General features: G+C 35.5%; 1 protein-coding gene across 1 annotated transcript in view; it reads left to right on the top strand.

Moving 5' to 3' along the window:
- Positions 1–1,138: 1,138 nt before the first annotated feature.
- Positions 1,139–12,462, top strand: part of LOC131534183 (neuronal cell adhesion molecule-like) — a 66,889-nt gene continuing 55,565 nt past the window's right edge. The window contains 1 exon segment of the mRNA XM_058766881.1: positions 1,139–1,295. The gene's annotated coding sequence lies outside the window, so the exon portion shown is untranslated.

Below are 12,462 nucleotides of genomic sequence, written 5' to 3'. Positions count from 1 at the left end.
ACCGATTAGATACTGCTTTACTTTATTCACCTGTGCTGTCTTGCCTTAAATCATACTAATATAAAATATTCCTATCTACTGTTAAAAATGAAATCATTTTTTATGAAATCATTTTCCTGTATGTGATATTTTTGGACTGTCAGAGCTGCGTGTTTGGGTTTGTAAACTTTAGAACAGAATGGTCATTAGTGTAAATTGTTATTATTTTAATATGAAAATATTTCATGTAGCTTCTGAAGGGCAGCACTGAAAAACACAGCTCTTTTATCTTCAGTCTGTATGAGTTCTGCGAGCGCTTTGTTCATGTAAACTCATGCGCTCAGCTGTATTCAGCTTCTTTCATCTGTTGCAGTGACATCAGGCCTTCATCTGTATCTGATGGAGTTTAAGGCGCTCTGCTCTCAGACGTGACGCCTGGCTGATTTCAAATTGAATTCTGGGAAATGTCCAGTGACTCCTGAGTTTTGCATCATCCCACTGCACTTTCACAAACGAACAGAGGACAGAGACTCTCCTCAGATGAAGATCACACTCTCACTGCATATATATATATACACATAAATCATCAATATTATTGGCTGTTTTAATTTCTAGAGGGTAAAACTAAGAGGGAATATTTTCAGAATGTTCTGGCAGTGCATTCTCAGTTATCATCAAACATGCTTTAAATAACATTAATAGAACATTTCTTCAGAGTTATCCGGTCTTTAAAGTACAAAAACATTATTTATGCATCACTCATGAAATGTTGTTATTCTGAAGTGTTTAGCTCATCTAAGGCTTTGAACTGTTGTTACTTGTTTCAGGATGTTCAGAGAAGATTCAAAAGTAACATTCTCATAATGTTGCAAAATGATACATTGGAATGTTCCCTTAACCTTCATATTTTATTATTTATTTATTTTTAAACAAACTGGATATTTAGGAAATTACGGTCTCATAACTTAATGGAAACCGTAGAAAAACGTTATTGGAGATTGGGAAATAATACATGTGGATACTGTCGTCTTTCAGGAGTATATGCTGTGCCGAAAACCGCAGACATGAACTAAAAGACTCTTAATCATATCGAGCATGTTCTCTTCTTCATATTTGACACTGAACTCGATCCCTCTGCACCAGTGATGCTCGTGTGTGTGTGTTTTAGCGCGTGCTGCTGGTCCCAGTTCAGCTGAGCCCTGCGCGTCCCCGAGGCTGCGCGCACCCGAGATCCGCGAGTCCAGCAGTCAGTCGCAGCGCGGGACAGAGACGGACACGGACACGGTACCGGACGAGCCGCAGACCGGGTTTATCAGGTCAGTAGCTGCTGTTTGTTCTCTTATATCGGGCTTTAATCGCGTTATTCCCGAGTTTAACGCGCAGGAGCGCGCGGGACCGCTGGACTGGACAAATGTGTCAAAATCTCTAATTTCTCGCTCCTCACATGATTATGAGCTACATTATCTGAGACATGATATTTTATGAGGTGATATTCTCAGATGTGACGGTTTCAGGTGATATTTCGCTCTTATTTGCTCTCATTGATGTGAGTTCGTCTCGTTTATTAATCGGATTGAAGTGTCAGACGGGGACAGAATGGCATGAAATATAATATCTGACTGTAATACTCAGTATTTTATTGTGTTGTGTTGTGTTGTGTTGTGTAGTGTAATGTGATGATGCTGATGTTATAGTAGTTGTGATGTGTTCAGGTGACGCGAGCAGGTGCAGCGCGGGCGCGCGCGCGGTTTGAATCAGGTGTCATACGATTATATTTAATTTATGACGTACTTTTTTTTTATTTTGTCCACATTTAATGGAAAAACCAACAGCGTTATTTCAGTTAGTGCCCGAGTTAGAGCAATGGTTTTGTTTATGAACTTTTTAACTAGTCAGTGTGTATATATATATATATATATATATATATATAGTATATATATTTATGGGGGAAAAAAAAGGTAAAATAGGTTTATTTTTAGGATTAATTATGTGAAAATAATATAAAAATCATTTTATAACAAAATGTATTTTATAATCTTATAAATTATAATAAATATAAATATTTTAAAAATATAGATTACGATAATGTATTTAATAATTAATATATAATAATAATAATAATAATAATTTATTTAATAACAATTGTAATAATAATCATTTAATTTATTTTATGATATACAGTATGTGTGTGTGTATATATGTGTGTGTGTGTGTATATATATATATATATATATATATATATATATATATAATTTTAGAGTTTATTTTTATTTTATGATCTAAATTAAGATAAAAATGAAGAAAAATTGAATATAATAATTTAAAAAAAAAAATATATATATATATATATATATATACACCCCAGTTTTTCTTGAAAAAGTCCATTTCCAAATGTGGAGGGTGTCATGTTCATGTTTAGCTAACTTCTGGTGACCCGCCACACACACACACACACACACACACACACACAGGTTTGTTTTGCTATCCTTGTGGGGACTCTCCATAGGTGTAATGGTTTTTATACTGTACTTACTGTATGTGCTATTGTCCTACACCAACCCTACACCTAAACCTACCCCTTACAGGAGACTGTGCATTTCAACTTTCCCCAAAAAAACCTCATTCTGAGTGATTTATAAGCGTTTTGAAAAGTGGGGACATGGAGCAATGTCCTGAGATGCCACCTTCACCTTGTAATACCTGCCATACCCTCATCATTATACACATCTATGTCCTGACTTTTCACAAAAACACACACACACACACACACACACTCTCACTACATTCCATTACTGGGTCACGTCTCCCAATTAATACAATGCTAATGAGTGAGGAGCTCCATTGTCTGCTGCTCCGGAGCGCTTCAGGTCGACGGGACAATAGCAGCTCAACCGTCACGTTTCCAGTCAGACGGAGAGTATTGGGGACACTGAATGACTGGAGTCTGTGTTTGAGTGAATATACTGCTGGCTTCCCAGCGATCCATAACCAGCAGATGGGCCGCGTTAGCCGAGGCTCCGCAGACACGTGTTTGTGTGACATGAGCGATGGCCTCCTCGCGGATGATCCGTGTGCCGTGGGAAAGAAGCGTGTCGTAGGACGCGAATGCTGCTTATTCCAGCCCGTGGGCTGCTGAGGCATGCTGGGTATTCTGACGCTGAACAAACCCAAGAAGATGACAATAACTCACACACACAGAGTCCTGATGTCATCTCTGATTCCTGTGTCTGTGTGTCATATTAATATTTTCATCAGCGCGAGCTGATCTCTGTGCTCCGCTTGGCCTACTTTCGTCACCAAATCCCGTAGAAACACTTTCAAGTGTCTTTTGAGCAGATTTCTCCCCGTCCTGGACCGGTTTGGATTTTAAAGTCTAAAAATACCTGCACAGATTCTACACAGATATATAAACTGACCTGAACTGAGCTGACAGCGTAGAGCTGAGATATGCAGTATACAAAATAAATACACATATAAGTACTCAGCATTTTTATGTTCAGAATATATGCTGTGTGTACAGCAGTCAAAAGATTGGTGTCATTAAGATTTGTACATGTTTCTGAAAGTTCTGCTCACCAAGGCTGCATTTATTTGATGAAAAATACAGTAAAAACAGTAAAAATTGTGAAATATTATTACAGTTTAAAACAGCTGTTTTCTATGTGAATATGTGTTAAACTGTAATTTATTTCTGTGATGCGCAGCTGTATTTTCAGCATCATTACTGCAGTCTTCAGTGTCACATGATCTTCAGAAATCATTCTAATATACTGATTTGCTGCTTGAGAAACATTTCTGATTATTATCAGTGTTGAAAACAGTCATGCTGCTCAATATTTTTGTGGAAACCGTGATACATTTTATTCGTCAGGATTCACAAATTAATACAATACAGCATTTATTTGAAGTAGAAATTTTTTGTAACATTATAAATGTCTTCACTGTCACTTTTGATCAATTTAATGCATCCTTGATGAATAAAAGCTTTAATTTCTTTCCAAAAATAAAAGAGAAATAATGAGTATGATCTTCAATCTCAAAAGATCTGAGATCAGAGATCATTCACAGAGCTGCGCTCTTTCAGTCCAGTACAGTCTATAACTCAAGATCTGAGCTCATATTCTCCGTCACAGATCAGCATTAATACTTCATGATGTTCAGCTCGTTTATTCTTGTTTTACATTATTTCTCTTTTGCGTCTGATTCAGGGTGCTTCTGAATAATTGCATCTGTTTTGCATCTGATTATAATCTCTCTTTCAGGCATCTTTGAAAGTATATTAATGCAAAGTAATATTTAAGCATGAGTTTTAGTTGCTATGAGACCGTTCCTGTCCTTCTGATTCAGTCAAGAATGAATCGAGTGACTGTGTTTATGAATGAATCATTGAATCATTGATTCATTCAAAATACTTATTTTGAATAAGTAATTATTTAGCAACTGCCTAGAAAGGTATGTTCTGGTGAATTCGGACATACTACTCTGTTCACATTTTGTTTTTCGCTGACTATATAGTAGGGAAGTATATGATTTCATATACAGAATTGACAATTGAATCACTGATTCGTTCAAAACCATGGATTCACTGAGTAATGAAACATTGCTGTTATCTTGTGGCTATTTTCGTTTGTGAAATAGAGCAAAAACAGACAATATAGTGTGTAAAATGTAACTATATTAATTCTTGTTTGTCAAACTGTTGTATAATATTGCATAATTGGTAATCGTTCGGTGTCTGTTAGATCATGTGATGTGTGATCTGATGAAGATTTTATATCAGGTTATGAACATAATCTACAGAGTCAACAGATTATTAACCAGTGAAAACTGACCGACTGACTGGACATTAGATCCTATTACACAGACACTTCACCAATAAATCAATAAATGGACATGAGATAACGATGTAAGTGTGAATGATTTTATTATGTGAAACTGACACTGAAGCGATCAGTTATTAGCGCTGAGAACGAGAGTGGTGGCCGGTCAGAGCTGTGTGCTTCGTCGTCCGCCTGTGTGGTGTTTCTCGGTTTGAGGTTAATCAGACGGGATGCTGTGTTGACAGACTGAAGCTGTGATGTTGTGCTCCTATCAGCTACGAGAGGACACACACAGAGACAGGACTAGTGCGAGTGTGTGTGTGTGTGTGAGATCTCAGGCCTGAGGACGGGGGGAAGCGCAGGACAAAGACGGTCTGTTTGCTGCGTCTCTGTTGGTGGCTCGTTGTTCTCGTCTTTATCTTCAGTAGGAGGGTTTGGGAGACGGGGCTCTGGAATGTCCTCTTTCCCAGCATGCACCGCTGCACTCCGTGTGACCTCTGTGTGACAGATGCTTTAGACGTCTTCACCAACATTCGAACCCTTCACTAAAGTTGAGTCTGATCCATCACCTGTAAAAATGAGCAATAGTCCTTTACAGAGAATCATTTTCGAGCAGAAATATTTGAGTTAAAGTATTTCTCAAATTCATAAGGCATCTATGTAATTTCTTGTATAAAGCCCCAAATTTATACAAAATTAATTAAATATTAAAATATATTTTTTAAATATTAATTAATTAACAATTAGTAAATGTACAAATATATTTGAAAAATATTTAGTTTCTATCTATTATTATTATTCTACTTTTTGCACTAATAGTACTGTACTTTTAGGTGTATTATTTATTTATTTATTCATTTAAAAAATTTTTATTACTCACATTTTGTATTTTAAAATTTATTTTAAACTAATATTTAATGTAATTACATAATTAACAATTAAATGTCCAAATGTATCTGAAAAATATTTAGTGTAATGATAATAATAATAATAATAATAATAATATAATAAATAATATATTTAATAATATAATAATATAATAATAATAATATTAATAATATCAATTATTATTATGTTTTTTGCTAATAGCATTGTACTTTTAGGTGTATTGTTTATTTATTTATTTACTAATTTCTTAACTTAATTAAAAACTGTAATTACTCACATTTTGTATTTTAAAATTTATTTTAAACTAATATTTAATGTAATTACATAATTAACAATTAAATGTCCAAATGTATCTGAAAAATATTTAGTGTAATGATGATAATAATAATAATAATAATATATTTAATAATATAATAATAATATTAATAATAATAATATTAATAATATCAATTATTATTATTATTATGTTTTTTGCTAATAGCATTGTACTTTTAGGTGTATTATTTATTTATTTACTAATTTCTTAACTTAATTAAAAACTGTAATTACTCGCATTTTGTATTTATTTATGTATTTTAATATAATATTTATTTATTTATTTATTCATGTCAAATTATTACTTAATTTTATTTATTTAAATGAAATATCTAATTTACCTATTTATTTATTTATTTTTGTTTATTATTTGTTTATTTTAATCTAATCAGTTTTTAATAATTTAGTTATTTATTTAAATGAAATATTTATTTGTTGTAATATTATTTATTTATTTTAACATTTCCATGGGCCCCAAGCACTCTCTTGCAGTCCCAGGTTAAAGGGTTCTATAAAACTTAGCGTATGATATTTGATCTGAATCTAAAGTGTCAAAATGAGGCAGAGCAAGTGCATTACTATAAATGTGATTTTGCTGATGTTCTGTGCTGATGGACGGTTTTGATGGAGGTTTAGTGTGTTTGAACAGACTCTGACTGGAGAACATGAGCAGATCATGATCATAATAATATCTGCAGTGTGAGAATTCACAACAACACACAGAGACGCTCAGTTCAGGCTCTCCAAATCCTCCTCACATTAGCATAATCTGAAGAGGCCCGAGACACACACACACACACACACACTCTCGACCCACTTGTGCAGTTTAATTGCTCAGCAAACACAGCAGTGCAGCTTCATGCAGCGTTTCTTCTGCAAACTGTTCTTCATGAGCAGCTCTGACGCGTCTGCACTCAAACAGCCTCAATCTGTCTGAAAAACAAGAAGGAGAAGAAAATAGTCTTTTCAAGTTTTTGCACGCACATTTTTCAAAGAAATTCACACATAAAGAAAAAATCCACTTCACCAATTTAAGTAAAATTAACAACGTGAATAAATACACTGAAAAAAATCACAATTTCTACTGAGAAACTGCTTGTGAATTTCTCAAATAATTGCAAGCAACACATTAAATTAAATGTGACATTTTGAAGTGGAACGACTGAAGTATTCAGAGCTGCTCTTCCTTCTGTGCTTTTTTTTTTTTTTCTCAGTGTACACGCTTTATTTTACTCCTTTTTAAGGCAAGTTAATTGATCTTCATTTCAAACATGTGTTTTTAGTTTGTCATTCCACTGGCATTAGCACACGCTACATTCATTGAATGAAGCAACATGCCATTGTACAACCTACACTGTAAAAAAATGGACTATATTTTACAAGAAAATACTATTTCAGTCTTTCTACTTCCTTTATTTACAAGCAATTTCTGAGTGAAAATTGTTATGCAGTAAATTCAGTGCTGCCATAAGCTCATGATAACCACAAAAACTTCAACAACAGAAATCCTTGTAGATGTGCAACCTAACTGAACATGGCCTAAATTCATAAATGAAACATTTAAAGTAAACAGAATAATAATTTGATTGCAGTGTGTTTAGGGTTTGCCCGTCAGGCTCTTGCTGTTTGCGTTATTGAGCTGTAATGCAGGTCGGATGGACAGATTGACTCTATAGGGAAGATCTCAGATTACAGATGGAGGCAGACGCAGCATGAAGAAAACACCTCGCGTTTACCGCTGTGTGCCTTCACACGTGAACAGCGAGGGGTTTTTAATCCAGAGAGGCTGACAGCTCGGCTCTCTCCTGCTTTCTCTGCTGCGCTGAGACCAATCAGCCTTTCTTCACAATCCTGGGAACCTTCTAATGAGGCCAACACCAGCTGCTCTGAGGACAGTTTTGCCCAAAGTTTACAGTATTAAGCTATAAAATACATGATGTCGGCGGGTAACAATGCAGGTCTTGTTTTGTTGTTCCATTGCTGGCTGAAATCATAATCTCCCTCCTCTAATCTTCGTCTGGGCTTGGAAATGCTTATAAGAGATTGAGGTCAAAAACCCATTAAAATCAGCACATTAGAACTGAATCAAATGAAAAACCCTCCACACATCAATCAGGAGAGAGCCAGGAGGTCACGTGACCCCAGGGATTCGAACGGGCCAATCAGAGCAGGCGTAAGGACAATGGGTATTAGTGCTGTTCTGCAGGAGCCTAATTCAGTGTGTCAGCTGTGACAGATTCACATTCACACGAACCCAGCAGCACAGATCTCAGATCAGTCTTAGAAGAGCCTTCATTCTGCGCTCAGTTGTTTTGCTTGGTTAAGTCAAGACACTTCAGGCAAAGCACTGGTGAATTTCAAGATTTTGGTCTATTTTGCTTCCATATCGTGTCGTCTTTCAGACTAATGGAAAGAAAACATCTCAAATACACATTTAAGTGTTTATTTTATTGCACTTTAGCTATTTCCGTCTGTAGATTTCAATTTACGTCCATATCTTTACAAGTTTTTTCTCCACTTCAGCTGCACTGACATACACCAACACTTAGAGTTGTATTCCTCTCTATATTCTGAAGGTTTTTACTGAGGGGTTTGTTCATATTTCATTTACACTGATTTATACAACATTTTATACCTAAAAACATGGCGATAATGCCTATATTTAAAGGTAATGAGTTTGTTTCTCCACTCCAGAAGCACTGACATACACCAACACTTAGAGTTGTATTCCTCTCTATATTCTGAAGGTTTTTACTGAGGGGTTTGTTAATATTTCATTTACACTGATTTATACAACATTTTATACCTAAAAACATGGCGATAATGCCTATATTTAAAGGTAATGAGTTTGTTTCTCCACTCCAGAAGCACTGACATACACCAACACTTAGAGTTTTATTCCTCTCTATATTCTGAAGGTTTTTACTGAGGGGTTTGTTCATATATCATTCACACTGGTTTATACAACATTATAATTCTAAAAACATTTTTTTTTTCTGTCTGTTGACAGTATTTTCTGATTTATGAAGTGATAAAAAGATAAATCCAAAATATCCTCTGTAAAAATCTTCAAGTCTATCATGTCAACAAAATCAAACAAGAATTTAGAATCTGGCTTTATCCAACGCATTTATTTTCTGGAAATGCTTACAAATTAATGCAGATTTAATTATATAATGCCTCGTTTGTCTATTTAAACTTAACATTTCAGAAAAACATGTAATGCAAAACAAGTTACTTTATGCATTATGATATTAATCTGAATGGTCATCATTTATGAAACAGCATATTTTTCAAATTATAAACAGAACAAAAGCAATAAACATTCTTTAGTTGTTAGTATTCCAGTTTTGGCTGCATATTCCTTATTTACAATCTGATTCTTTGTTGATTCCTAGATTAAGTTCTTGGTGTTTCATTAGAGGTTCTTCAGTGTTTTGGTTTATAGCACATTAGAAAAGATCAAGGCTCGTTGTTTAAGAAGAACAGTTCAGATAACCCTTGTGTGTTTATTCTCTGCTCTGCCGCTGTAATTCATCAGTATGACATGAAGAGAAACACCTCCAGCTCTCAGACTCATTCGACTCATTGCAGTCTGGTAATGTTTGTCAGAGACGCACAGAAAGTAAAGCAGTTGTTTGCCAGAGTGAATTAATGTCCAAGTCTTGAGGTGAAAGATTAGAATATAATTACTCGTAATAATTATAATCAGTCATAATGACTCTGAGCCTGCGTGTTGATCTGGAATCATACTATAAACAATAGTTTATTATTAGAGATTATTAGAGTATAGGCTGTTTTACAGGAAAAACTTCAGTTTTTTTTCTGCATCAAAATTTCACTTTAATTCAATGCATTAGTTGCCATTATTCTACACCATTTTTTTCAGTGTATGTGTTTTGTGCTGGAATATCAGATGTTTGGTCTGTTTTAGCCCATTGTGTCCTTCTGCGAATCCCAGCATCCTCGCATAACCTCTAATGGCTGATGTATGGCGAGCCGTCATGTAGCTAAAGTGAGTTGGTGTTTGCGTCTAGTCATTACAGGTCAGTGTTTTACCTCATCTCATCAGGTTAACGTGTTCCTGTGGCTTGGCAGAAGTTTTCAAGCTGCATCTAATGGAGGTCTTTCAGAGCTGGACTGGATCTCCAGAGAGCTCAAGACCAGAACTCTCTCTGAGACGGACCGCAGAGAGTAATGTGATTGGCCTCTCGTTTGACCCGTCTTCAACATGTTGTGATCAAACCAGAGACTCACTGTTTGAACTTTTTATGGATTTATAACTGAGATGCAAACTGAATCTCAGACGTCATCAAAGTGTGTCCATTCATGTAGATTCATGAACTAACTGGGAACATTCTCAGAACGTTCTGGCAAGGTTCTCTGAAGTTCTTCCAGTTATGTTGATAATACATTAATTCAGAGTTATCTGGTCATTAATAATGTTAAAGCACAAAAACATTATTTATGCATCATTCATGGAATGTTTTTTTTTTTTTTAAGTGTTTTAGTTAGACTATATTTTTTAAATGTTACAACTTGTTTGAGAATGTTCAGAGAGCATTCAAAAGTAACGTTCCTATAATGTTTTCAAAATGATGAAATGGAATGTTCCCTTAACATTTGTAGAACTAAGAAAAAACATCACTGAAATATTTAAAAACTGGACGTTTTGAACGTTCAGATAACATTCAGAAATAACGTTCTCATAACGTAATGAGAACGTTAGCTAAATGTTATTTTGTTACACTCATGTCGTTTCACTGGATTGTTGATTCACTGTTTTCTTCCTGGTGTGCAAATGCAGTTGTTCTTCTCAGTCCAGATGAAATGAAGCGCAGCATCTCTCACGAACAGCTGTGTTAGCGTGAGCACATATATCAGATTTACTGCACATTATCTGCTTTTTCTTTTCATCTGTCACTGAAATTCTTTATTTTGAGAGTCTGCTGCTCCATATGCTTACAGATGTGCTGTCAGACGAGTTCATATGAGCAGAGAGTTAAAGACAGCTGGAGAAATGAACAATCCCACAGACGCAGTGAGATTAGAACCATGATCCTTAGCCCTGAGCGTGTAAAGCCTGCCGTTTAGCTCTCGCTCTCTGCTGGGCTTCAGCCGTCTGTCTGTGAACCTGAGTTTAAACCAGTCTTGGGCAAATCTTTTCAGAAACACTGGAGGACGATGTAAAGCTGATGTCTGAGATGTTCATGTTCGGTTGAGTTGGTGTCATGGTCAGTTTACAGGTTGTGTTTCACTATTCCACTGTGCCTAATACAGGCAACAATAAAAAAAAAAATAGCTTTCATTTATACGTTGTTTACATATTTTCTCCAGTTCTAATAAATTTCTCCAAATCTATAAAAAACGATATATATATGTATATATGTATCTATATAGATATATAGATTACATTTTCTTCAGGAAATATAAATGATCTATTTAATTTAAAAATATATATATTTCTGAAGAAAATGTAATATGTATTTTTTAAATGTAAAGTTTTTATTTATTTTTTTTTCTGAAGAAAATGGGAGAGATTTTATTAGTTTCCTGAAGAACATTAGATTTTATATTTTTATTCTATAATTTCTATTTTCTGAAATTGTGATATGTATTTTTGTATAGACATATTGCTAAAGAAAATGTGTTTTTATTTATTTATTTATTTATTTATTTACATTTTCTGAAGATGTGAGTGCTGTCCGTGCAAACTTTACTTCCATATGATTCTCGGGTGTTGTGTGTTTTTGTTGGTGGTTTTATCACAGTGTTGTGCGGTTGCTAAGGTGTGTGGGTGGTTGCTAGGGGGTTTGTGATCTTCATATATTCTGACTTTACAGATATACATTTGAGTATTTTCACCAGCGCTTGTGTATTAATTGTATGTTTCTCATTAATGTGGAGGGATTCCCTCCGGCTGTGTTTTCCGGCTCTAATCTGTTCTCCTGGGAATCTCCATAGGGGTCCAGAGGAAGGCTGATCCGGATACTATAGATCCAGTTTGCCTGTGAAAGGCTGAGGTCGCACACACCCCTCTCAGCGTAACTAGAGACGGCTAGTTTTGTTAACCTGTAACGTAAGCTGCCGTCTGTATTAAATGCACCGGCTCTGTGTTTCCGACACACCTAACAGATGCTCGCGTGCTTTCATTTCCACTTATTTGATTTGTGTGCTGTGGGAGTGAAGACATCCAGTGCAGTAGGAGGTAAAATCACTCCAGATCCTGCGAGTTTATCTGTGCTGGTTAAAAGCGCGGGCTAGTGAAATTGAACGGGCCCGACTGTGATTGGATTCTCCATGGTAGAAAAAAATCCAATTAGCCTTGCGGTGCCCGCAGTCAGACCTGCTGGGATTACGATCCGTCTAAAGTCCTGCGAGAGAGTGATAAATCCAGCACACGCACAAAACAAACAGCCTGTGCCCGTCCCGAGGGTGTGGAGGGATCGAGTCTGTGGAG

This window comes from Onychostoma macrolepis, chromosome 25 (assembly GCF_012432095.1).
Source record: "Onychostoma macrolepis isolate SWU-2019 chromosome 25, ASM1243209v1, whole genome shotgun sequence".
NCBI lineage: Eukaryota > Metazoa > Chordata > Actinopteri > Cypriniformes > Cyprinidae > Onychostoma > Onychostoma macrolepis.
The sequence above is the reverse complement of the archived record's forward strand: the minus strand, read 5'-3'. Positions and strand labels throughout refer to the sequence as shown.